This window comes from Ovis aries, chromosome 2 (assembly GCF_016772045.2).
Source record: "Ovis aries strain OAR_USU_Benz2616 breed Rambouillet chromosome 2, ARS-UI_Ramb_v3.0, whole genome shotgun sequence".
NCBI classification, from domain to species: Eukaryota; Metazoa; Chordata; class Mammalia; order Artiodactyla; family Bovidae; genus Ovis; species Ovis aries.
The window spans coordinates 133,564,157-133,591,187 of record NC_056055.1 but is presented as its reverse complement, the minus strand read 5'-3'; the positions used below and the strand labels follow the sequence as shown (position 1 = coordinate 133,591,187).

Here is a 27,031-nt window from a genome sequence, read left to right as displayed (position 1 = left end):
AGATTCTCTGCACAGAACACCCTTTGATGCACTTGTTCTGGCCTCCTATTTTTCCTACACAGAACTTTGGCCTATATGTTTGTTTTACAGAGCAGCTCTTTCTTGATATGTTGTTATAAAACTGTATCCAGTTGATCAAAGGAAAGGGGTTCCATCTCTCTGCTTCTTTTCCACTGTAAAATTCTGGATACTTGTCAATCATATCAGACAGAGGTCAGAGGAAACTTGATGGAATGGTGGAAACAACCCAGGAAACCTGCCTATCAAAAGCTTCCTGGAAGTTTGTGCTTGGTCTGCTGACCTGGAACCTCTACAATCTATTATGTTCCCTCATCTTAGACTGCACCGATGCTCTGAAAATCCAAAACATGTCCACCAGCTGGTCTCCATTCCTATTTTCTCTTTTCTGCATTTGCTGTTGGCAGTGGATAAATGAGAGATTACCTGTGTCAATTTGGACTTCAGTTTCTTAATTGAGTCAAATCATCTTAGCCTGGAAATGGTTTGTCCCCAATATGAGGACTGTAATCCTTCATGGTACCCTTCCACCTCCAGCTGACTCTGGGTTTGGCACATGGACTTAGCAAGTGAAGAGTCTTGGTTCATCTGGGGCACAGATGGGAGCTCTTCCATGACATCTACCAGAACAACAGACTCAGACTTTATATGCACCGACTCACTACAATTTTGGAGTATGTTAGTCAGAATTGTGTCAGTTAGAAGGGAAAGATAATCCACCTCTATGATGACTTAGGTTAAAAATAATTTTTAATAGATCATATCAGCATAATCATTATCACCATCTAGGCGCATTTTAGGCATGGCTGGATCCTGGAGTTAAAATGTATTTGGACTCAGTTTCACTCACTTACTTTCCCATTTGTTGACTTCACTCTTAGATAAACCCTTTTCTTATGATGACCCACAGCAACTTCAGATTTATATCCTCCTGGGTTCATGTTGAATTCAGCAAAGAGCTTCTGGGCCTGGTTGCTGCTGCTACTGCTGCTGCTGAGTCGCTTCAGTCGTGTCCGACTCTGTGCGACCCCAGAGACGGCAGCCCACCAGGCTCCCCCGTCCCTGGGATTCTCCAGGCAAGAACACTGGAGTGGGTTGCCATTTCCTTCTCCAATTCTGGACCTGGTTATGACTGGTCAAAATAGAGTCATATGCCTATCCTTGAGCCAACCATTGTTGCCAGGGAGAGCAAATACATTCATGATAAAAGCTTGTATTGCACGCCTACAGTGGCAGTATGCCAAATGTCAGGGTGCCCTGAGATTTCTAGTTTCCTCCCAGAAATCAAAGGTATGGTTAGCAGAAAAAGGGAAAGTAAATTCTGGGTAGACCAGAACACCAGAGTTGCCCGGCATGGGGACATCGCCTGATAACGTGTGTGCTTGATTCATCCCTTTTCCTTTTTTAAGGCTGTAGTTTCAGGTTATAGTCTCATGAATTTTCCTGTTGTTATTTTTCTAATTGTTCATTATCTCTGGTTCCAACTTTAAAGCCTGATGCAATGGAGGATTCCTCATCTTTTTAGTACTTCAACTTATACTTTCAAAAATCAGAGATGGCTTATGTTATTTGCATTCTGTGACTCAACTGGGAAAAAAATAACCATTGTGTAAGGTTTCAAGTCTTTCTCCAATCTAGCATTCAATTAATTTATACTGTGTTCATCTAGAGACTTTTAACATTTAAACCCTCAGAAAAAGAAGGCATTCCACATCATAAAATTAGCAAATTTGGTGAAATATGAAAAAAAATTCATTCCCACTTGTAATTTGTCTATATAATCCACAGATGTACAGGAGCTATTGCCAACTGTATTTGTTTATTTATTTCATTCGTGGGATGGGCTCAATGCATAAAAACGTCAGAGTCTACATATGAGTAAAGTATGTGCCTGCACGTTTCTGTACTTCAAAATCCCCTTAGCACATCTTTGACACTCAGTGTATATTCATTAATAGTGGCTCTTTCCAGCAATTTCACATAAATACCAAACAAGAAGAGTAATAGAGAGGGGTAAAACAACTCTGTAGAAAGAATTCATTGTATTATTTTCAATCCTTCTCAAGAAGCCAAATGGAGGTGAGTCAGTCCTTCATCCCTTTCCTCTTAAGAGACAATGGTTCACAAGACCTTGTAATTTGGTAGGATTCTGGGTATGATTTCTAATTGTTACTGATCTTACCATTTGTCTAATCGAGGATTAACTTTCTAGTCTGGATTTCAAATTTGAAACATGTTTTTCTCCCTCTTAATGAGTGAGCCTTTACCCCAAGCCGCAGACTCACAGACATGATAAAGCTCAAAGCATGTTTTAATGCCACACCCTTCCCTTCCATGACTCAGGGGAGAAAGTGGAGAATGCATAGTCAAAGAGAAATGTGAAGGATTTCTCCCCATCTAGGCAGAGTACTATGCATCTTGACGAGCTGTTCCAACTACGTGTTTCCAGAGAAGCCAGGCCTTTCCTTTTATTTTCCAGGGTGGAAGCACCTTGGATCTCAGAAGGTGTGACAGGAGCTCCGTGGGCAGTGCATAACCTGTTGTTGTCTCCTGCATCCCAGAGCCTCTTATCACCAGTCCTCTTTTATGGAGTCAGCAGGGTGGAGGCCTGACTTGTAGAGAGTGATCAGTCTTTTAGGGGCTAAGCTGCCTAGGCACAAATAGCTATCCAACTCTCTTAAAGAACAGGGCTAACTTCCCATCATTTGCGCATATTTCAAACATAGTATGGTGCACTGCCATATTAAAATTAGGTTACATCAGTTTTATATTTAAGGCCCATGGAATTTGACTAATCTAGAAGATAATCTCATACCTAAAGGAAAAGTCTCATTACAAATGGCCTTTGTGTGGCAGCTTCAAGTCCTTAAAGGGGATTGTTCTTACCAAGGTAGTCTCCTAGACTGAAAAAAGAGATCACTGTTACAAATGTAGGTCTCAACCCTGTCTTTGATTCTGTTTCATCAGTTGCAGCACTGATATGGCAATACTTAACCACCAAATGTATTTAACCTCTCAGAAATGCTCTGACAACCAATGAGACAATTCTCTAGGTCACCTGAGTTCTTCGACACTCCCCTAAAAAGCATCTAGAAATGAAACAATGTCTGATTATGTATAAATTGTGCATATCTTCTCTCTGTTTAAAAGGACACATGAAAAAGGCTTGGAAATACAGACTGGACAAAAGGAGCATCCACCAATCTCTGGGATATGTTTCTAGGCAACCAGCTCTGCATGATACAGAAACCATTAGATCTGTTCCAGTATTTTGACTAGTGTTCCCAAGGGCTTCAAAGATCTTAAAACATGCCAAACATTTCACTAAGAATCTTCTTTTACCGTTATTAATAGGAACTGAGGACATTTCGGAGGCAGGCACATTGCTGGTGTAAATTCACTTAAAATGGAAATCTTAACATTTGTCGCTCAGTTGTGTCTGACTCTTTGTGAGCCTATGGACTGAAGCCAGCCAGGCTTCTACGTCCATGGGATTTTTCAAGCAAGAACACTAGAGTAGGTTGCCATTTCCTCCTCCAGGGAATCTTCCCGTCCCAGGGATCACACCTGCGTCTCCAGTGTCTTCTGCACTGGCAGGCACACTGTTCATCACTGAGCCACTTGGGAAGCCCAATCAATTGGTGCTGTTGTACAATTGCTATTATCCTCTTCTCTCACGCTCCTGAAGTCTCCAAATGTGTATAGATGGGTATGTGTGCTTGTCTTTTAATTTCAGTCTGGCATTGGGATTCTCTTAGGTTATGATTACAAACTATGCATATCACTTCTCCATGGGTATTATTTCCTGCCAAGTAGTACAGGTTGTCCCATTGACCACAGGCTTCCCCCAGCCGGTCTCTGCATCCATTCATTTAAGTGGCTAAAACTCAGGAGTTCTGGCTTTAGAATGATCAGAATTACCAGGATGCAGGCTCCAGATCTCTTCTGGCTGAAGTTTTGATTTTATAAGATATCTCTTGGAATGCAGGCAGATGTTAGTCTTGTTCATCAGAAGAGGTCTGATGAATCCAGAAATTCCTTGAATTTCATTGTTTTGGACTCTGATTTACTGCTCCAAGAGGACTAGACGTTCAGTGCCCACAATAAGTAAATGCACATTCTCCCATTTCTCTGGAATACAGTCTGTAATTCTCTGGATGTCTTCAATTAAGAGACTGTCCTCAGCCAGGGAGAATTTGAGCTATGGGACAGGGTGACTTCTTGAAGTCTCTTCCAACTCTGTGTCTCCATGATTCTGATTCTCTCTCTGGAAGGCAAAGAGTAATATTTTACTAGGCTCCACGCGTCTTGGCTTTTTCAGCTTTTGTATTTCAGGTGTCTATCGATTGTGCAGTTGTTGCACATTATTCTTTTGTTCTTTACATCTTTATTGATGCAAAGCAGTGCCAGAAACTACTTTTTAACAGTTATTCAATCCCTGATGCCCTTCATGTATCAGATTAGGGATTTCATTTCTTAGAACTACTGGGCTGGCTACACAATTAATTGCTTCGTATTAATAAGCCATTAGACTCTCTTGACCAACCATCAGCAGCTGAAGAAAAGCACATCTCCCCATCTTTTGCCCATATCTCTTTCCCTTTTGATGTTAAAGCTGTTCTCCTGTGTAATGGGAGACTTGCTGGAGTGTCTGGAGGTCTCTGACTCATTTAAAGTGACAGGAAATGTTATCTCCTGATAATAACCAGGTTTCTGTGGCCATAACTATAACCTTTATCCTTTTACTGTCAGAGGGATCCCAGAAGGCCACTGACACTTAACTCTGGGTAATCATGTGGCTCTTAAGAAAGGGATTGTATGTTTATATTTGTGTGTGTGTGTAAATATTCAGCCGCCGGCACCAGCAGTCTACATTCAGGAGGACACATGGCATACAGGGGAACAGGGCCAGCTCTGCAGATATCTCCATGTTGGTTTGAAATCCAGCTCCACCACTTACTAGGTTGGTAAAGTCTTGGACACATTTCTCCTCTCTAAATCTTGGTTTCTTTTTGTAGAAAAAAATGGGGTCATAGTACGCCAACCCAGCTTGGTTGTTTTGAGAATTAAACAAGGTGCTTGCATGTAGAATACAGACAATTAACTGTAATTGCTCTCTCTAGCCCACAGCCCCATTGACTTACGTTCCACAAGCTATCTGCACGGCATAATGGGCAATGAGTGGGGTTTAGAGTCACTCAGACCCGGTATAATCCCCAATTGAGCCATTTACTCTGTGACCTTACTCTCTGATCCTTATTTTCCCTTCTGAGCGCTGGTGTGAGGAACCAAATGAGGTAATAAGTTGTGCCTGGCATGCTGCAGGCTCTCAAAGAACACGGGTTTCCCAACTAGAAACCATCAGGGCCCCTTAGACCCTCCTCTTACAAGAACCCAGTCCCAGGCTGATTCACAGCCCCTTGCCGTGACCGCAGGCCCCACATGTGCTCCACGAAGGTGGACTGCCAGGCTGGGAATGCCACATCTGTTCTGTGTTAATGGTTCTCACACTGTCAGGAATATAGTCCTCTTGGCCCCTCCCACTACAGGTCCACAAGGCTTTATCCAGATCTCCAGGGCCAGATGTATTTCAGAATTCTCCATATTTCAGAAAGATAACTCAGTGCTGTCTGCTTTATAGTGCTTAACACCCCCATGGGGTCCAGGTGGCCCTCAGGAATCATTAGTATTTCTGCAGAGACACAGATGACTATTCACCTTGAAGTGAGATAATTATGACTGTATTCACATATTTTCAGATTAGGTTTAGCAAGCAAATGTGTTCAGGTCAAGTCAGAATTAACTGCCAAATGAGTTAAGGAAAAATCTTTCCATTTTCAGAGCTTTTTCAAATTTGAGGTTACCTATTCGAGACTGTGGACCTTTAGGAACCCTGGAGTTGGAATTGACTGCTCATCCTTTGTTCCTGTTCCTCTGATGTCTAAGCCATTTCCAAGATTCCATTCTCCTTGGCTATAAATATCCTTTCTAATCTGTGCCAAACTACAGAATTCTCACTTTAAAATCATTTCTCGAGGACTCTCCCCTTGGTATGTACATTCCATTCTCTAGTTAATGGCCCCCATCTTTTATTACTCCTTCCCCTTGGAGTCGGAACTTGCCTCTGTACTATGAATAGATTTATATTGCTGGCCTTGGGTGAAAGAATGCTTCCTTGATCTGTCCTTGGAGGACACACTTGCTTTTCCCCTGTCCCCTTATGTCAGATGGCTCACAAAACAGGGATACTGTTGCCTGGTTCCTTATTTACTTGCTACTGACAATGGGAGATTTCCGCGGGTTGTCTGCTGATAGGAGAACAAAGGGGGTCAGACATCAAATCCCAACTGAAGCTTTAGTCACTTCCATGGCCATGGGCTGTACTCCTACCCTATGTTCAACCTTCCTACAAGGGGGATTGAGTGCAAGAAGGTGGACAAGTCAGCATCCGCATCTATCATCACTGACATCAAAGGTGAACATCTTCAAAAGCCAATGAAGAGCCTACAACACTGCCCTGATTACTCTTTATGGTAACAGTGATTTTTATAGAAAAGACTATAGTGAGGGGAGCTGCTGACCACCACTTATGAATAATTGTGACCAGCAGGGAGTAGCTGGCAAGGAAATGAGGAGGGGCCCATCCTTGGTGGCTCCATTTCTCACATGCTATTCACTGTTCCACTCAGTCTAATTTGCCTTCTCTCACTGGAAAGAATTCTTCCCAAAGTCACCAGGGCTCCATACGGCTAAATTTAAGGGTTAGTTTTCAGTCCACATTTAACTTACAAGCTCAGAAGTATTTTATGCCATAAGCCAGCCCTCCTGCTTGAAATACTTTCTTCCTGTGGTTTCCAAGATACCACACTCTCCTAGTTTCCTTTGTCTTTTACATTTTCTATTCAGCCTTACTTGCAGGCTCATCTTTACCACCCAATCAAGAGATATTGATGTTCACAGGCCCTCTTACATTTCCCCTCAGTAATTCTCCCCTAGGCGATCTTTCATTTCTATACTCAGATGACTGACGAATATATATTTCCAGTCCAGATCCCTCTTTCAACTCCAGACTTGTATATCCAGCTGCATCAGATCTCTTCATGGATATCAACATATCCAAAATGGAGCTCATGACCTCCCCTCCCCAAACTGGTCTTTTTTTTCTCTCTTTTCTCTCTCTCCTCCCTGTCAACAGCATCATCATTTATTCTCTTTTGCACGTCAGACACCTAGGGGTTATGCTGGCAGCCTTTCCCTCCCTCATCCCCTATATCCATAAACTACTAACTCCTTCTGGTTTTACCTGGTTTTAGGCAGCTCTCCTGCTCACCGTATTTCTTCATCTCTACACCACAATGCTGGTGCAAACTTCCATCATCTCTAAGCACTGAGGTTCCGCAGCTATGGAGGAAGGAAAGAAGGGAAGTTGCAAGGAAACCAACACTATCCTTTGCTGTTAGGATAATAGTCAATGAAAATACATGTCTCAAGTTTGTGTCTTATTCTTCAATACTAGACCATTTAAAGGGGCTTCCCTGGTGGCTCTCAGATGGGAAAGAATCTGCTTGCAATGCAGGATATCTGAGTTCGATCCCTGGGTTGGGAAGATTTCCTGGAGAAGGGAATGACTATCCTCTCCGGTATTCTTGCCTGGAGAATTCAATGGATAGAGGAGCTGACAGGCTACGGCCCATGGGGTCCCAAAAAGTCGGACACAGCTGAGTAGCCGTTTGAAAGACCAAGGGAGGATCTTGTCTCTTCAGGGTCTTTGGCAAGGGCATTCCTAAGTCCTGTGTCTTAGCAGACCGCAGTGGTGGCGGCAACCTCTCTGTGGGGGAAAGGAAGAAGTAGGGCGAAATCCACTCTAGAAACCCCCTCACCCTCATTTCTTGAGTCATGTAATGGCTCAGTTAGAGAATGTCCTCAGATCATTTGTGATCCAGCCCTTCCATGCGAGGCGAGGATTGGACAAAGTTCACAAGCTCCCCTTTCCTGATACTCCCCTGACACCTGCCCAGCGACAGATACTGCTGACCCCAGAAGCAGGTCCGCAGGAGGAGCTCAGCCCCGGCCTGCGCTAACCTACATCCAAGGAGTCTCAGTGGAACTGAATTGGATGCTTATGATACATCCATAGTCTCAGTCTCGTGGTCAGTATGACGATCAGCGTCCTAGACAGAAGCAAGTGCAAGGGCAATTCCAAACAGTGTCTCTCACCTCCCAGGTCTGCTCCGTGGCTAGTCTTTCCCATTTCTGAAAACGCCACATCTGGGCACTAGTTGTTCATGGCTCAAAGTATGTGCATGTGTGGAGAGAGAGAAAAAAAGGGACCTTATAGGCCCACCGATTTTATCATAATAGGACCCTGTTGTGATTTCACTTAACTTTAATTACCTGTCTCCAAATACAGTTATATGGGGATTAGGACTTCAATGTATGAATTTTAGAGGAGGGGCACAATTCTGTCCACAGCAGAGTCCAACAATATTTGTCGAAAATATGAATATAAAATACAGCCTTTAATGAAAAATTACTTCCAACAGATTGACAATTGGTTGCTTGTTGTAGTTAGGTTTCATAAATATAGAAGAATTAAACTTTCTGAAACTTTGTTTTTGAGTGCAAGTCTCTTAACAAACATTTGTGTTCTAATTTTTAATTTTTCCTTACCTATTGTAGTTTCCCCTTTAATAACGTAGAATTGGTATCTGGATATGTATGTGGCAAAATAAAAGAGAAAACATTTTCCAGAAATCTATCAGAACTTAGGGGGAGTTTTGAAAGTGAAGTTTCTGTAGTCACTTGAAGATGGTTTAACTCTGAAACCCCCTAAAGCTGGTTGTGTAATTGGCTCCCTGGGCAAATCATTGGCTGTCACATGACCCTGGCTCATTAGAGACACAAAAAGAATGAGAACTCTGACAGATGATCTCATTTTTCAGGCTTAGAATCTGTCCTAAAATTAATACAAGAAGAAACTCCACAAAATCTTTTGACTGTATTCTGACATTCATTTTTAACATTAGCAAATGCTTCCTCTGAGTTTACCTCCTGGCACTGCTTCTTGGGTTGTGTTTTTGCTTTTATTTTTATCTGGCGGGAGCTAGCGGTGGGAGAAGCGGGGAGGCTATCTACTAATAGTTATGGTTTGGTTCCAGCTAAGGAAACTGGCTTCCTTGCATTCATTAACAAGTTGCAATACTGTTGCTGAACTAGAAAACTATCCATTAGAATCAGTGCTACAGGGTCATTAGAGAGCACACTGGTGTTTTCTTTGTCTTTTCCCCACCCTGAGTCAGTGCCCCAAAGCTGGTTTTTTCTTGTTGCTTCCGCTGTTTTGAGTATAATTACACAACTGGCTCAAACTTATTTTGGCAAAAGCTTGGTGTGTAGATACATCATGGGCATAATGTGTTTTCATACAGAAGTACTATGACTTGTATTTTCTGGAAGTCAGCTTCATGTAAATCACATAGAAACGACGGTGTCTCATACAGCTGGTGGACTCTCCCTAGGCATTATGTGGTCATGTAATAAAAGCTGGTCAAGAGAGATGTGTCAAGGGGTTGCTTCAAGTGGTGTTTGGAGCTGTCAGCCATGACAAGTATGACTGCCAAGGACTGACACCTCTTATTCCATCGTTTGGCACAGCACTTTGTCAGACCGTAGCAAGTGGAGAAATCCTACCATGCAAACATTTTGCGGGTCTCAGAGGTTAGTGTCTTGACTTGAGCAGAAATATTCTACAAGTTACAAGACGCAGAAAGGTCTAATCAAGAGACTGGATGATCCCAGTCAGACCTCCCAGTCTGGGTCCTGGTTTTGTATATGTCTTGCTGAGTCACCAAGGAGACAGACTGGCTCTGTCATCTTGCGTGAGACACTTGACCACTCTGCCTCAGTTTCCTTGTCTATCACGGCAATAAAATAGTACCTGCTTCACAGGGTGGTTTGATGATTAAATGAGTTAATCCCCAGAAAACGCTGAGAGTGCTAACCTAGCATATGGTTAGCACTCTTTGTTAGTTCCTTACTTCTTCTTTTCTTCATTTCTTTCACTAATGAAATGATTATCCCACTAACTTGCCTCCAGCAAATGTAGTTCAGAGTAAACCACTAACACTGCCCTGAGACATGTCTAAAGCAAAGGACAGAAATGATCATTTCATGCTTCAATTTATAACAAGGAAATATTTTCAAGTATGAAAAGTTTGGGACCTTGAGGTTCAACTTCTCCCCCCTCCCCATTTAAAAAATTCTCCCCTTCTACCCCTCATTTGGGTTCTTCCCTCCAACCTCTCAACCCACTTTAGCTCCTTGGTTTTCTTAAACTGTTTTTCCCCCTTCGGAAAGTCAAAGAATAACAGCTCCAGCTAGAGACGCTTGCTTGAAATAGCACTGGCACATAGCAGCTTCCTTTGCAGTTCTCTGCCGATGAGTCCAGCCACTGCACAGCCTGGAGGTGCCGCTGGGGCCCCGGGAGCCGGCCCCTGACCCTGTGGCCTGGCGGCAGGCCCGGGGGTGTTCTGAAGAAAGGGACAACCCCCCTCCCGTGGCCAGCCAGGCACCACCCATCTTGCTATCGCTGGAGTCTGTGCCAAGCACAACACCAGGAAAACCTCTTTTTCATTGTTTGCTTTTCCACGGGCTTTGAAAAAGTTCCCATTTCTTATAGCCAAGTCCAGAATTAAATTGGACTTCGCTGACAGTTGCTGAAAAATAAATCCCATTCAACTTGCTCTTCCGACTGGCTTTGTTTGCAGCCTCACGGATGATGTTTCTGACGGGCTGCGATAGCTGCTGCCTCAACTCCCGTCCACACACGCACTGACCCTCACTCTGCTTTGCGATATAAATTATGCATCTAATCTCTTCAGCACCAGGCAAACATCGCTGAGGAATGCCTCCTTCTCTGAACGTGAAGTAACCTTTTTCTGTTTTCCTGCTATGTGGTTAGGGAACTATTAAAATGGACTGGTCTTTAACAGTCAGTTTTTTTGGGTATTATCATCCCATCTCCTAAGGTGGTGTGAGTATGGTCCTAAGGCCATAACTAAGGCCCTCCTAAGGCCTCTGAGTATGGAAACTCTCCAGGAGCTGTGTCTTTATACTTCTCTATTTCCTTTCCATGTCACCGCTTTGAACACAGAAAGGGAGAATGGCAATAATGTGAGAATTTTATGCTCTAGGGAAAAAAATAAAAAAGATCTCACAACACCCCCCCCCCCCCCCCCCCGCCACCAAATCCTCTGAGCTTGCTTTCAATTTCCCCTCCCCCTCCTTACTGTTCACGCAACCACCAACAGTGACACCTAGTGGTCAAATATAAATTAGACCTTTCATTCCGAGTTAAGCAGCTTTTCACAGAAAATAAAATTTCCTTTAGGAGCAAATAAAGATAACTTTACATCTTTCTTTGAATGCATCTTTCTTTGAAGATATATCCTTCATAACGCATAGCTAAAATATATTATTTAGGGGTACAAGGCAAATGTATAATTATTTCTTAAGAACATATTGGAGCTGTTTTATCTATTTTCTTTACAGTTTTACAGGTTTGTGCTTGGTTTCTTAGATAATGGGCAGTTTGATTTTATTATAACTTTAAAAGTTGGCAGCTGCTCAGCAATATTTTACATTTCAACACCTATAATGTATACTTAAAGGTAAAATATTTTTAAATGAGTGATATTACAAACCAGCCATTTGCATAAATCTGTCTCAAACACTTGGAACCACATTTACAGGTAAGAATAGTTTCCATTTTAATGATAGTAATGTCCAGTAAGAGGTGAGAATCTTTCTCTCAAGAATGTTTCCAATAAATGAGGAAACATAAAAACATCTACATTTTAAATGAAGTCGTTAAGAGGTTACGAAAATATGGCAAAAACCATGAATCCTTCTAAAAAACTGTTTATTTATAATACTATTTGAAAGGTTACTTTCCATTTATAGTTATTACAAAATATTGGCTATATTCCCCAGGTGGTACAGTATGTCCTTGAGCATGTCTTACAACAAGTAGTTTGTACCTCCCCCTCCTCCACCCACTGGTAACCATTAGCTTATTCTCTATATCTGTGAATCTACTTCCTTTATCGTTATATTTTTTAGATTCTACATATAAGTGATATCATACAGTCTTTCTCTGTCTTATTTCACTTAGCTTAATGCCCTCCTACTCCATGGCAAAATTTTGTTCCTTTTTACAGCTGAGTAGTATTCCATTGTATATACATACGACTTTTAAATCCACTCATCTGTTGATGAACCCTTAGCTTGTTTCTATATCTTGGCAATTGTAAATAATGCTACTATGAACATTGAGATGCATGTATCTTTATCTTTTTGATTTAGTGCTGTTTTTTTTTTTTTTAAACAGATGTTTACCTAGGAGTGGAGTTGCTGGATCATATGGTAGTTCTACTTTTAGCTGTTTGAGAAAACGCCATACTGTTTTCTACAGTGGCTGCACCAATTTACATTCTCAGCAACAGTGTACAAAGGTTCCCTTTTCTCCACATCCTTGCCAATGTCTGTTATTTGAAAAAACTTTTTATTTTTAAACAATTTTAACTTTACAGGAAGTTGCAAAAATAGTACAGAGAGGTCCTCTGTACCTTCATCCAGTCTCTTCCATGGTAACAGCTTATGTAACTACAATACAGTATGAAAACCTGGAAATTAACATTGGTGTACTCATAGAATTTATTTAGACTTGCACTTAGTTATATCTGTGTGTAGTTCTATGCAGCTTTGTCACATGTATAAACGCACAAATCACCACCACAATCAAGATAAGAACTGTCCCATTGCCACAAAAATACCTCATGCTATCCCTTTTTAATATTAAAATAAATTATTGTGCCCAAATGTCTTGTCTATGGTGGGAAGGCATGTACACGTATCATCATTATCATCACATGCATTTGTTGAACGCTATGCTCCGGTTGTGTTAATTGTTTCATATGATTTCATTTAGTTTTGGCAAAAATCTTATGAGGTACTTTTATAAAACTGCATTCATTTAAAAGGATAACAAAGGTAAAATTAAACAAAGAAAACTTACGATTCACCTGATGTCTTGTCTTCTAATACATCAGATATTTGCTTCAAGCCCAGTTTTAAATTTGATACAGATTCAGTTCAGTGAATATTGCGCACTGAGCGAGGTGATGAAGGGATTGCAGGTGCTGACAAAGTACACTGCTCAGCACGAGTCCACACACTCTCCGTGTCACGTCTTCTCTTGAGATCCTGCAATTACCAGGGCCAGCCTCAGCTCTCCAGAGCCCTGGGGACATCAGGACAATTCTTCCTTCCTAGTTTTGTTTTTGAGATTTTACACCTTCAAATACTTGAGTATTCATAAAGTCATGATATGCTAGGGAAAATACCAACCTGGTGGCTCAGTGGTAAAGAATCCGCTTGTCATGCAGGAGACACGAGTTTGATCGCTGGGTTGGGAAGATCCCCTGGAGAAGGAAATGGCAATCCACTCCAGTATTCTTGCCTGGAAAATCCCATGGACAGAGGAGCCTGGTGGGCTATAGTCCAGGGGGTTGCAAGAGTCAGACACGATTTAGTGACTAAACCATCACGAAAATACCAACATGGTTTGAATTAGCCATCCTGGAACAAGGAGAACTGACAGGTAATTTAATGGTTGCTTCCACCGGTCCAAGCAGGCCACTGGAGAAGAAGGAGTACCTAGAGGAACACTAGACTGGGAGTCAGAGCTCCCCACTAGCGTTGTTGGCTTTGCCACTAACCCCTGTGTGATATGTGAACTTCCAAGGGTCTTAGAATTCTCAAATAAAGGCAAGGGGATTCAGTCAATGATGGCTGTTATGGATGGAATACTTGTATCCCCTCAAATTGATATTTTGAAACCTTAATATCCCATGTGATGGTTTTTGGAGGTGGGCCTTTGAGTTGTGATTAAGTCATGAGGGTGGAGCTCTCTTGCAAGGGATTATTGCCTTTGTGAAAGAGACCCCAGAGAGCGCCTCACCCCTTCCACCCTGAGAGGAGAGTGAAGAGACAGCTGTTTACAAAGCAGACACCAAATCTGCTGGTGCCTTAATCTTGAACTTCTCAGCCTCCAGGACAATGGAAAAAAAAAAATGTTTGTGGTTCAAGCCACTCAGTCTACGGCATTTTCTAAGAGCAGTCCAAACAGATTAAGACACGACCAAGGTCCTTCCCAGTGCTATCTTTATAAAGCAAACGTTAAAAGGGTTTCTTGGTGGAACAGGCTTCTAATTTTTGGGTGAAAGTGAAAGTCACTTATTCGTGTCCGACTGTTTGCGACCCCATGGATTGCTCAGTCCATGGAATTCTCCAGGCCAGAATACTTGAGTGGGTAGCCGTTTCATTCCCCAGGGAATCTTCCCAACCTGGGGACTGAACCCAGGTCTCCCTCATTGCAGGCAGATTCTTTACCAGCTGAGGCACCAGGGAAGCCCAAGAACACTGCAGTGGGTATAGCCTATCCCTTCTCCAGCAGATCTTTCTGACCCAGGAATCAAACCAGGATCTCCTGCAATGCAGGATTCTTTATCAGCTGAAATACCAGGGAAACCTAATTTTGGGGTAGATGATTAATTAGATTAATTAATTAGAAATATTCCATATGGCTTAAAATAGACTTCCAGCTCAAAATGGATGCTTTAGAAGCTACGGATCTTGTAAATATAACTTCTAGGGTCTTTGCTCAAATTTTCCTGTGGAATTCACTTTTACTCTTGAAAATTGAATGAACTATATTTATTAGCAAATAATGTGCAAATGCTTGGTACTATTCTACTATAACATTTATGGTGAAAAGAAATCTCAGTGATGAGGAAGTTGTGATGCCAAATTCCTGATTTACACTTGTCTGTTTCCAGCTGCATGATCTTTGGGAAAGCTCTTGACCTTTGTGAGTCACATTTCTTCTCCTCAGGTTGCTGTTTATATACTAAAATTTTCTTAGGTATCTTTTGGGAAAGTTACTGAAGTTGGAAATATGGGAGAACAGGTCAAGTAAGGTACTACCTCAACAATATATATTAGGAAGAAATAAGTCAGACATGACTTACTACACATGAAAAAAATCACCTTTAATGACTTTGAAATAATTATTCCTATCTACCAAAACATAACAGTTTTACTTCTAAATATTAGGACTGTTAGTACCCTACTTTGGACATAATGCAGTTTCAAAAACATGCATGAAATTAAAGTTGAACAGGTAGAACAATAGACTTCATAGTTTAAGGGAGGGTACTGTTCATTTCCAGAGAGTTAATAATTTTAATTTATATAGTTTGTCATCAACATATTTTTATTGAACATATGTGTCAGAAGCTTTTCCAGGCAGGGAACAAAACATGTAAAAAGATCTCTGGTTGGATGGTCCTACATTATGAGGAATGCATGGAGGGGACAGAAATAGATAAAGTAAAAGATCTGAGTATTTAACTCACTAGCAGGTGATACATGAGAGAAATAAGCTCTGTTGGGGTGGGGAGCACGTGTGTTTGGGAAGGGCACAAACGGATGTAGGGTCGTCTAGGAAGGCTTCTGTGAAGTGGACATGAATCTGGAGGCAGAGATGGCTGCTGGACCTCAGTGTGCAGCTTCATTTCCATACCAAGAAAGCTCCATCCTGAGAAAAGCCTATACAGCTGGACTCAAGAGATGATACAAAACCCAAGTGTCTGTTCTCATACCATGCCCAGGCTGGCCAGCTGAGAGGGGTTGCTAAAATGGGTTTCTCTCGTGAGCATCAATGGCGGACGCCACAGACAAAGAGGTCCGTAAAGGCCTATAACTGAGTGAGGGAGTTTTGCAGCGTTCTCTTGCTCTTAACTAGCCAGTTTGCTTGCTTGCTTGTTAGCAGATACACTCACTATTCTCAGTAAATGGCCGTGTAGTTCTCTCTCAGGCAGGCCTTCTCTTGGTCCTACCAGTCATCTTTCAGGTTCATGAGGTCTTAGGTTTCCAGGGTTGAATGACTGACCCATCGAAGTTAAGAGGGAAAATGTATTACTAGAACTCTGTTTACTTTCTTGTCCTCTTTCCCATATTGCAGATTCAAATAATAAAACCATTTTTATGTACAAGATGTAAAAATATTTTTAAAAGGGCATGCAAGTTTAGCCAGTAAGAACCATAATCACGGTATTGAATGGTTAGCTCCAGGTACAAGTTTTTCAAAATATGGGATCTTTTTATTCACCCTCAACACCAGGTAGCCTAGCCAGTGGCACAAAATTATTTAGTCCCCAATTTGCTCTCCTGCTTAATATCATCACCAGGACCAGCTTTCTGTAAAGACAGTCTTGCTTTCAGCGTGCGGAGAATTCATCTCCCTATTCTACTTCCTAAGGCCACTCATTCCATTCCCTAATATAAAATAAATGTCTTCAGAGAGGTAAAAACTGGCTTAAAATTATACCTAAGCGTAATTGACTGATATAGGTAAGAGCAGGTTGTGCTTGGAAGGAAGGGGTGCCCAAGCCAGAGACTATGCCCCAAGCCAGTTCTGTTTATGCAAGACAGGTGTTAGTGGCTCTGTCGTGTCTGACTCTTTGCAACCCCATAGAACTGCAGCCCTTCAGGCTTCGCTGTCTGTAGAATTCTCCAGATAAGAATGCTGGAGTGGGTTGCCATTTCCTTCTCTGGGGCATCTTCCTGACCCAGGGATCAAACCCAGGTCTCCTGTATTGCAGGCAGATTCTTTACCATCCGAGCTGCCAGGGAAGCCCATGCAAGACAGGAAGGGACTGAAATTAGAGGGAGAAGGTGGCAGACTTGGGAAGGGAAGGTGCAGGAGTAGGGAGCAACATCAGCTCTGCTTCTTTCCCTGGAAGCCTCGCGGAGCCTGCAAGCCCCTCAGGCCACCGCACGGCCTGTAGACCATGGAGGCAGCTCAGGGTATGCATCCTTCTGGTGCCTGGAAGGGAGGAGGGGGAAGGCAGACACCCAACCCAGCTCTTTGGGGCATCCAGCCACTGGATAATCAGCACAGATTTGCAAGGGGGGCTGAGCAGGACTCACCAGTGAGCCTGGCCCTGTGGTCCAGTGCAAGGGGATAGCAGGGGGATATTTGTTCAAGGTGGCTGCGGAGAATGTTCTCAGGAGTATAATCTAGGAGAACCCAGTCAGAGTGAGATAGGTGTGGTGTAGTCAAGCTCAAAGAAGGAGGAGAAAACAGGATGGAACAGGGGCCAGGTGGAGTCTGTGACCCCATGGACTGTAGCCTGCCAGGCTCCTCTGCCCATGGGATTCTTCAGGCAAGAGTACTGGAGTGGGTTGCCATTTCCTTCTCCAGAGGAGCTTCCTGACCCAGGGATCGAGCCCAGGTCTCCTGCATTGCAGGCAGATTGTTTACCAACTAAGGTATGAGGGAAGCTCTTGGAACTAACGCTGGGTACAAAAGATCTTGTGAATAGGATGTGGGACGAGGGTTAGGAGGGAGTCTGTGAGTACAGAAACTCTCCCAAAGACTTTTGTCATAGTGTGCTGGTTCGGTGAGATGAGCTTCTCTAGAGAAGTCTCCCGTGCTCCCCACCCCCGACCCCACCCCCCAACTCTCTTACCCCCCACCCCCCGCAAAAGAGACTGAGAAGACTGCAAACTACATTCTTCTTACAGAGTCATCAACCTATTGAGTGGTTGGAGAAGTCCTGCAACAAATAGACCTGCTCGGATGTACTTAACCCATCATTTTCCCAATTAATTTGACCTTGTCTCTTAATCTTTCATTATATCTAATCCATTCCTAGAAACTCTCTTTGGGAAACACCCTTTTATAGCTCTTTCTCCCAGTCTAATTATAATACAGTGACTACCCACCTGAAGCCTTCCTGGCCACAAAGGCGGTGCCCTGCAGAGTGTTTGCTAGGCAGCAGACGTTTCTCCACCTCCTGACTCCCCATCCACAGGAGGTAAGATCACCATTCCCATCCTGACCCTGAGGACATTTGGCATCTGATGAAATATAGCTCAGAGAACATCAACAACCTGCTATAAGACCTGAAAACTTTCGTGACTATGCTATAGAACAGCTTTGATGCACTGGGAAGAGTATTTTTCTGCTAGCTGGAAAGAAATACCCTTTCTCCCTATTTCCCTTCATTGTACTTGCCAAATCTGCAGGTTTGTTTGCATTATTACTTTTTTTTTTTTTTTTACTGTGATGCTTCTTCAAGGCATAGCTGTCAGTTAGCAGCACTTTATTATAAAGCCAGCGCTGGCTAACAGACCATGAACCATTGATAGCTAATACACTTAGTTACACCTCACCCCTACTGAATAAGGGAGCCAAATAGCTAAATTTGTTTTTCCAAAGGACATTGATTAAAAGAGTTGACAATGCCACTTGAAAGCAAAATTTCCAACTGTCTAAAATGAAAAGCTGTCTCTATCTTCCTGTCTTAGGCTGGGGAGAAAGTTTATTTTCCTACTGTGTGTAAATAATGGATTTTGCCTTTTCTGAGAATCCATCATCGAAGAATATGTTGAATACTCAAACAATGGCAGTCTAAATTGTCCTGCAGTGACACTAACTAGCTGGAACTAATTCAGAAATGTGCACAGAGCAGGATGAGGGTAGCTTGGTGTGTGGGGAAGAGCCGCATACCTCACCTGCCTTCATCATATCTCATCTGAGGACAGGTGCTGGCTGGGCCAAAGCTCCCTGGAAAATACAGAGACCTTGTTGCAAGTTATACCCAGCTTTTTCTTTTCTTTCATTCTGTTTTTCAAGAGAATCTTTCTCAGAGAATGTAAAAGCTCAAATACTTCTTTTTCTGGCTGAGAGCTGCAGGCATAACCGGCAGCAACCGCCAGTAATTAATCATAGCTCTGAGATGGGTGCACACGTTCAAAGACATTTTCAACCCACTGAAACACGTCATGGATTTAAAATTCTGCCATAGAGCAGAATCTCTGGAATGAAACTTTACTTTCTTTCTGATTTTAATGTACCTACGGAGTGTGCCAAAGGCAGCTCTTGGAAAGTCATCAGGGATGGGAGAATTTCTCCTGAGGAATCCAAGGCAGGCAAGCATCTCTGGACCACACTGGAGACAAGCTGCAAGATGGGCAGAGACAAGCATGTGACGCTGGGCAAAATATTAGGTGGGTGTTTTGGTAACGCTCTTTCATTGCAATGAGCAGAGACTCTCAAGTTGCAGAAGTGATTTATTTCAAGGATGCTTGTGGACTAGCACTAGAAATAGAAAATGTGAGATAGTTCTAGAAACTTCCTGTGCTCTCTGTTGCTCTCAGGAGCTACAGGGATGCCTCTATGGGTTTAACTGCTTATTTTGTCATCTGCTCCATCCTGCCCTCTTTGTGGACTGGCTTCCTTGCTTGCTCATAACATCCCCCCTTCTTATGAGTTCACAAGCACAGGTTCCCTTTTGTTCCACCCTCTGTGAAGTTCAGAAAGGGTGAATTAAACAGGATTAAATTAAAAGTCAACTAAAAGGATGCATTGACTCACTTTTTTTTTTGTTTGCATTTTCATAGTCCATATTTCCAAGAGAGCAAGTTTAACTGGTCCAGATTATAGTTATGGGCCAGGCTACATCATGGTTTGCCGGCCAGCCTGTGTGTGGCCTGCCTTTGGGTCAGGTGCTTACCCCTGGCTTTATCCACTTGGACAGGTGGAGAGGAGTTACATTGTTTAACACAGGCTCCTCTAGATCTGTCCCTTCAGCAGGGCGGTGATTGGACAAGCACAGTGGTTGACCTCCGAGGTCACTGGTGTATTCCCATTCCACAACTAGTGAGGTCCCTCAGAGCAACCCACGCTCTTCTGTACCAGCCCACACAGCTATCAGATGTCTGTTCTGCTTCTAAAGAAGTCTCTCATCTGTTCAGGTTTTCCCATCCTCACAGCCACTAGCTCAGGTCATACCTACCCCCACCTGATTTCTCTCTAACGCTCTGCTAACACTGCCATGCTCCTCTAGTCTTGCATCAATCTTTCTATAGTTCAAACCTGATCACACCACACCCTGCTTATAATATTCAATGGCTCCTCACTGCCCAAAGGGTAAAGTCTAAGTCCTTGGTGTGGTTTTGGAAGGTTTAAACTATTCCATGACCTGCTCCCTGCCAGCCTCCTCCCCGATTGTCTCTCACCATCCCTACTTCAAGCTCTGCTCAACTCAACTCCTGCCTGTTTCTCACACCCTCTGTGTTCTCTCTTGCCTTGGAGACTCCTGCTTCTTCCTTTGCCCTTTGTTAGTTCTCTCTCCTTCTCAGCCGAAACTTCACCTCCTCTGACTTTTCTGACTCCCTAGACTATCTGGTGGGAGAAGGCAATGGCACCCCACTCCAGTGCTCTTGCCTGGGAAATCCCATGGATGGAGGAGCCTGGTAGGCTGCAGTCCATGGAGTCGCTAAGAGTTGGACGTGACTGAGTGACTTGACTTTCACTTTTCACTTTCACGCTTTGGGAAAGGAAATGGCAACCCACTCCAGTGTTCTTGCCTGGAGAATCCCAGGGACGGGGGAGCCTGGTGGGCTGCCTACTATGGGGTCACACAGAGTCGGACACGACTGAAATGACTTAGCAACAGACTATCTGGTGGGAGCGCATTGACTATGTTTGCAGTTACCACCCCGCCCCCAGCCCCTTAGACTGGAACTGCACACAGTAGGGGCTCTGCAAACATTTCTTGTGGGCAGGCTGCTGAATCCTAGAACCCCAAGAAGCCATCATTTCTGGATGGAACTCAAAGAGTGAAAGGTAAGTGAAAGAGTGATTTGGAGAAAGGACGGAGTGAAGTGAGGTCGTTGTCATCGCTCAATCGTGTCTGACTCTGCGACCCCGTGGACTGCAGCACACCAGGCTTTCCGACTCCCAGAGCCTGGTCAAGCTCATGTCCATTGAGCAGGCAATGCCATCCTACCATCTCACCCTCTATTTTCCCCTTCTCCTCCTGCCTTCAATCTTTTCCACTGATGAAATGATTAAGTGATGAAGTGAGGGAGAGGAAACAGTATGAGGATCTTGAAAAGCATATGGAGTATGGATGGACCTTTGAACAAAGCAAAAAGATCTGTGGACTTTGGCTACTGAGAGACATACGCAGCCTGCAGAGGGCTGGCCAAGGTCAAAGGACTTTGCCGGGGAATCTATCTTAAGGATACCTACCCATTAACAACAAATAGGATTTAGACTCTGGATTAATTTCTTTAACAGAGAAAAGGGTCCAACTCTCTCCTAAAGCATTTGGAATAGCTGCAGTGCTTCAGATGGGATGGACCTAGATGATGTGTTTCCTGGGACAACTTGCATTCAGAAATGTGGCCTACAGATCCCTATGTGTTCCCCAAGTCCAGAGATTTCTGCTTCTTTCTCATAAAGATTCTCAGAAGTTTGTGGAATAATTTCTTTGCCTTTAAAGAAACCTGGGCTAGGCTCTGCTCCTTGAGTCCTGCCCACCCCACCCCATGGGGATCTAGGGGGAGAGAGACCAGCTAGACATGCCTGACACACTTCTATGAGGGGGTCACGCTCGCCCCTCTCTGACGACAGCCTTCTCTAGGAGGGGCCTGGAGGCAGGCTGCCATGGTTGTTATTTCTACTCTGTTGGCATTGGGTAGATATTACGTCTTCTGAATAGCTGCCAGAAGCATGCAAGCGACACCATTTCCCACATGTTTTAATGTGCGGGGCTAAATTCTTGAGGCTAAATACACTGGAAGCCAAGAAGAGGACAGGCACCTCATGGTATTTAGCAAGTGGGAGATAGAGCAGGAAAGGGAGATGGCAAAGGGCAAGTGGGTCGCTCGGTATAGAGAAACACATTCTCCTTAGCACAGATCAACCACGGCCTCTCATAGAATCGGCCTCACACCAGTAGCAGATGGTAACCAGAGGAGAGCGCAGGAAACCAGGAAGGAGAGAAAGGCTGAAGTCTCCAAGCACCTGCAAGATCCTGAGGACTGTCTCCTTTGACCGGGGTCAGAGAAGGAAGAAATCACTCCTGGAAGCTCATGGCGGGGTCCAGGTCTGAATTAGAAAGGCTTGTAGATCACACCCGCATGACCATGTCCCTCCAAACGCCCTGCCATGAGAAGTGACCCAAGCAACACTAGCAGGACGCAGCCCTTGTCCTCACGTCCAGAGGCAGTGCGGGGCCCTATCCCAAAGCCGAGGTCTTAGTCATTTCTTGATCATTTACTCGGAAGAGCCGTGGGATCTAACCTCCTGGCCACCCAGTCTGAGATTCACACAGCTCAACATTTGCTGCATTAATTTCATCCTTTTTTTCTCCTTTTTCCTCCCTCCACAAAGAGCAAGCAAGCAAACAAACAAAACCAAAACTGAACCAAACAGCCCTAAACAAGCTGGGTTATCTTGATCAAGGCACAAAACCTCTCTGAGCTTGTTTTTTTCAGTTGCGAAAAGAGGGGATTAAACTGGGTGAAAAGTCCCCACTATTCCTAAAGTCTATAATGTTTCATTCAAAATAGTCAGAGACTATAGGAAAGAGGAGGAAACACATTCTTTTCCCTGATGGGCCATCAAATAACAAGAGTAATGAGTATTTGGGTGCAGGGTTCACAATAAGCCTGACTTACAGACTCAAGCTGCCTAATTAAATGATGGCCTCCCCAAGGTCACAGCCTCCTTCCTGTTGGTGTATCTCTCTGCTCAGTGCCTGGTGCTCCATAATGGGATGCAAAGCATGGGCTCCCTGACAGCTGTTGACTTAACTCTTAACAGACGTTGTTTGTTTATCTCCAAGGTGGATCCCACACAGGCACCTAAGGCCCCAGTGGGCGGAAGCACAGGATTGCTGTACAGATTTGCATGTATTCTTTTCTCTTCATCACTGATTAAACCAGTGTGTCTGGTGGGAGTGAGATTTATTTTCCTGCTTGGCTTCCTTGCTCACAGTTGGGCCGCCTTGGGATGTTGATTCTTGTTCTTTTGCCCATTGTTTCCCTGCTCCCTATTTCTAATTTCCTTTTTTTTTTTTTTCCCAGAGGCTGACGCAGTTATTTCCACCCTGAGCGCTTGGCCCTATTCTCCAGCTCTGGGCTCTGTAACCCATAGCAACAAGAGAAGGGAAGCCGGTGATCGCCCACCACACACGCGTATTATTCTCCCCCCTCCCTCTGGCTCTGGCAGTCTAGGGCACAAAGGGAGGAGTCTCAACTGCTGCAGTGCCAATTAGAGACACAGGCCTCATGGCTGGTGCTGAACTCGCGGGGCTTCCGGGTCACAATGCAGCAGCTGTTGGGGAGCAAGGCAGCCTCTCCTTCTGCTTGCTCCAGCTCCTCGTATTTCTCCAGGGCAGCCCAGTAAAATCCGACCTTGCACACGCTGTGAGAAATGCTTTACAACAGTCCATCTCCTGCTAGTCTAGCCGGAAACCCTCTTTCCTATCACCGTGGAGACTGGCAGAATAAGGCCTATTAGCAATGAGGGAACCAACATACAAAGTAAGAAGGAATTTCTTTCCACATGATTTGCTAAATGGAAATCGTAACCAAGTCATTTAAAATCTAAACTCTCACCCTGCCTCTCATGTTTCTGAGGTCAAGGAAGCTTCAGCCCAATTCATAATTTTTTGTTTCCGGCCACATGGCCTAGTTGATTTGACCTAAAGATTTCGAGAGTTAAGTGATTGACCTGTGCTCAAGTAGTAAAAATCCCCTTTCCGTTCAAGGACTAGAAATATTGGATTGGCCAAAAAGTTTGCTGGGGTTTTTCCATAAGATGTTACAGAAAAATCCGAACGACTTTTTTTTGCCAATTCAATACCTCTTGAGTTGATGGACCCACCTAGTCTTAGGAGACTTTGCTAGGACTAGTTGTAGGTTAATAAAGGGGTCATTTAAAGCGAGGCATCATAAAAAGTGATATGCACAAACTCATGTAACATTTTATTTTTCACTTGAAACTTACAAATATATTTCAATCTCCCACTCTTTTGATGCAGAGCTGAGATCCGGTGCTTGAAGGCCCAGTCAACTTTCTGGTATAAGCTGTACCTATAATGTGTCACCTACAGCTTCCAGTGTTACTTTCTTCATGCTCTAAGAATTTAAAGACACTTGAAAAACAATCTGAGCCCAGAATTTGTCTAGATTTTTATGGGTTTCCCCTAATATTTTACAACAGGCTCGTTCTAACTTCATTTGAAGTTGGAATAATTTGCTTGTTCCTTCCAAATAATTTCCACTTAGTTTTCAAGGAAAAAAATTTCTTTTCTTTTGCATTCACATTGCTCTGGTTTACATATTATTCAATAAAATGATGAATTACAGAAATAAATGGCAGCTGGCAAGATCTGGGTTGGGAATAAACCCAAGAGCTCTTGATAAGTTGGACACTCAGTTGGTGGGAGCAGAGGTATGTAGGTGCTCGAGAGAGGGGCACCTAGCATCAAAGGAAAGCTGGGAGCATGTAGCCCTTCCAGCATGGGACAGCTGAACATGATTTACTAACATTAGAAATGCCAGAATGTGATCTCTTACCCTAGAAAGCTAATCTTGGCATAGAACAAGGCATTTCCTTTCACCAGTTTCTTCCACAGACATGCTCTTGAACCTATATGTTCATCCCTAAGATCGACTCTTCATATTTAACCTTGAGACACCTCCACCTGTCTTCTTTGCTCTTAAAATTAAACATGTCTGAAAACATGCCTTTCTCTTAAGATGGAATAGAACATGTTGGCTTTGCTAGTAGGAGAACCCTCTCATCAAAGGACAACTTAGGCCAGGTTGAAGCCAAAATGGAACCCAGGAGCCTAGCCTCTCTCAGGTCCCTCCAGGAGACCCCAAGGAACCTCTGAGTATCTCTAGAATTCTTCAGAAGAAAGGTGGAGGACATCTGAAATGGGGCATATGCTCTGGAGCCAGAGAGAGCTGAGCTCAAGTCCTCACGATTCTATGTGCTCTCTGTGTGACTTTAGGCAAGTTGGTTTTTATTGGAATCCTAGTTTCCTCAGAAGTAAGGTGGGAATAATATCAATAAAAATTGTGAGCATATTATTAAATGGTGCATACAAAATACTTGATGATCAGCAGTGTCTTCAAACCAGTTCTTTAAAAACAACAACAAAAAAGGCATCCAGTTCCAAAGGTTGAAAACTCAGTTGCCACTGGCTCTTCCTTCCTGTTAAACCACTCTCCTCCCAGCAGATCACGGAGTCATCTGGGGAGGTCTGCATTTTGTAGCCCTTTAACATTTAATCCTCACCTTGGCTTCCATTTAATTCCTATATCACCACCTTAGTTCACGCCTTGGTTTTTCCCTAATTTCCTACTAGTCTGTACTCTCAAATTCAACCTACATGTTGATGACAAATGACCTTGAATAACAGAACTGATTGAGCAGGTCATGCTGAGAGATCCTGCCCCACCCCCCGACTCCCACAGTGATGCCCAGTGTCTACCACATAAAGTCCACATGGCTGAGCTGGGCATCCAAAGTTTTCTAAGCTATAGACTGTTTTCTTTTCCAGGCTTATCACTGACCACTTCCCCACCAACATCTGATGTCCAACCCAAGTGACTCCTCTTTGTTCTTCAAGTATAAAATCTTATTTTTCACAAAGTCTGTGTCTCTTTCCAGCCTCACCCTACCACCCCATTAAGCTCCCCCTCCACACCCCTGGCTGTGTGTAAGTCCCACCATGATTTCAAACTGAAGTAACACTCTTTTATATTATTATTTCATCTTTCATTTTTTAGATACCCTCCCCTGTCCTCATCCCCCAAAGTTTATACCAATTTCTGGTTTTATTATTCATTTGTACATTTACCATTCTCCCATTTGAGATTGTCTCCCCCATGAACCTGACTCAGACCTAGCCATTGTAATCTCCAGAAAATGTATCTCAGGGTAATATTTTTGATAAATAAAAATTCCAGTGCCTGATACATAAAATCCAGAAGAGGAAACAAAACCAATAATAGATACCAAGCATTACCGTGGCTTCACAGTGTTCTGTCTCCTCAGCAGCCTTGTAAGCGAGGGCACTGCTACACTTGAGGTCTTGGTTTTCCTCCCAGGAGGGTGCACGTGTAGGCAAGGACAGAGATTAATCCAAAGGAAACAGAGTTTTCCTTGACTCTGTGTTTTATTGTTACATGTTTATTCATTTTCTTTTTAGGGAGATAAAAGAAAAGGGCTGTAAATGACTATATTGCTATGACAAAGGGAAACTCACATGTTCTTCCAAGTGCCTCTTGCTGCCATTTTATTTTCTATCTGCCAAGTGCGTAGTGGGGCTTCACTGGCTATGATTTTCTGAACATTCAAATTATAGGAAGTCCCTATATTTATTGATGTAAGAAACTATGACCCCGATACCAGTTTCTGGCTTGTCCCACATCAAAATCCTTTCCCCTTTGCACTACAAATCTAAGTCTTCATAGAATATTATTTCATATTATAACCATGGAAAAGCATGGAAATTTACAGTGAATGGTAGTAGAAGGAGAACTCACTTGGTTTCAGGAACTGAGGAAGCCCAGGTGTCCCTTATCCTTTCATGTTAGGCTGGACAGACCGGTTGTTGAAGGTACGGGGTTGGCTCTGACTGCTTGAGGAAGCCACCGTTAGCAAACAAACATCTGTTAGCTTCCCTCCGAGGTCCCTGCCAGCTGTAGCTGAGGCAAAGCAAATGACTGCTAACTCTATTGGCTCACTCCTGCATTTCTCTAATGCAGAATATTGATTTGGGCCCTGTAACCTGGGCCCGCACAAATTCTAAAGGGGCAAATGGGCAAAGTCTGATATCTCTAACACCAGAAGAAGCTGTGGAATGGGGCACTGTTGCTAAAGCTGAAAAATACCCGTAACAAGGATCTGAAGGAAAGCTGAGATTGAAACAATGCATCAGTTCATTGAGAGAGTCCCGTTCAGCGTTAAAACAATGGAACTCATATAGAAGAAAGAGCACCCTTTCAGTCATATTAATGAAGTCAGGGTGGTGTTTTGACCCATTTTGAAGGGTAATGGGAATGAGTTGGAGGGTGT

At 43.4% G+C, this 27,031-nt stretch overlaps 1 long non-coding RNA gene across 1 annotated transcript; it reads right to left on the bottom strand.

Moving 5' to 3' along the window:
* Window positions 1–750: 750 nt before the first annotated feature.
* Window positions 751–26,735, bottom strand: LOC132659309 (uncharacterized). The gene is made up of 3 exons (XR_009599590.1): window positions 26,500–26,735; window positions 7,322–7,419; window positions 751–4,285 (listed from the first exon to the last, which is right to left on the bottom strand). It is a non-coding gene; the product is annotated as an uncharacterized LOC132659309 (long non-coding RNA).
* Between the last annotated feature and the right edge of the window lie 296 nt (window positions 26,736–27,031).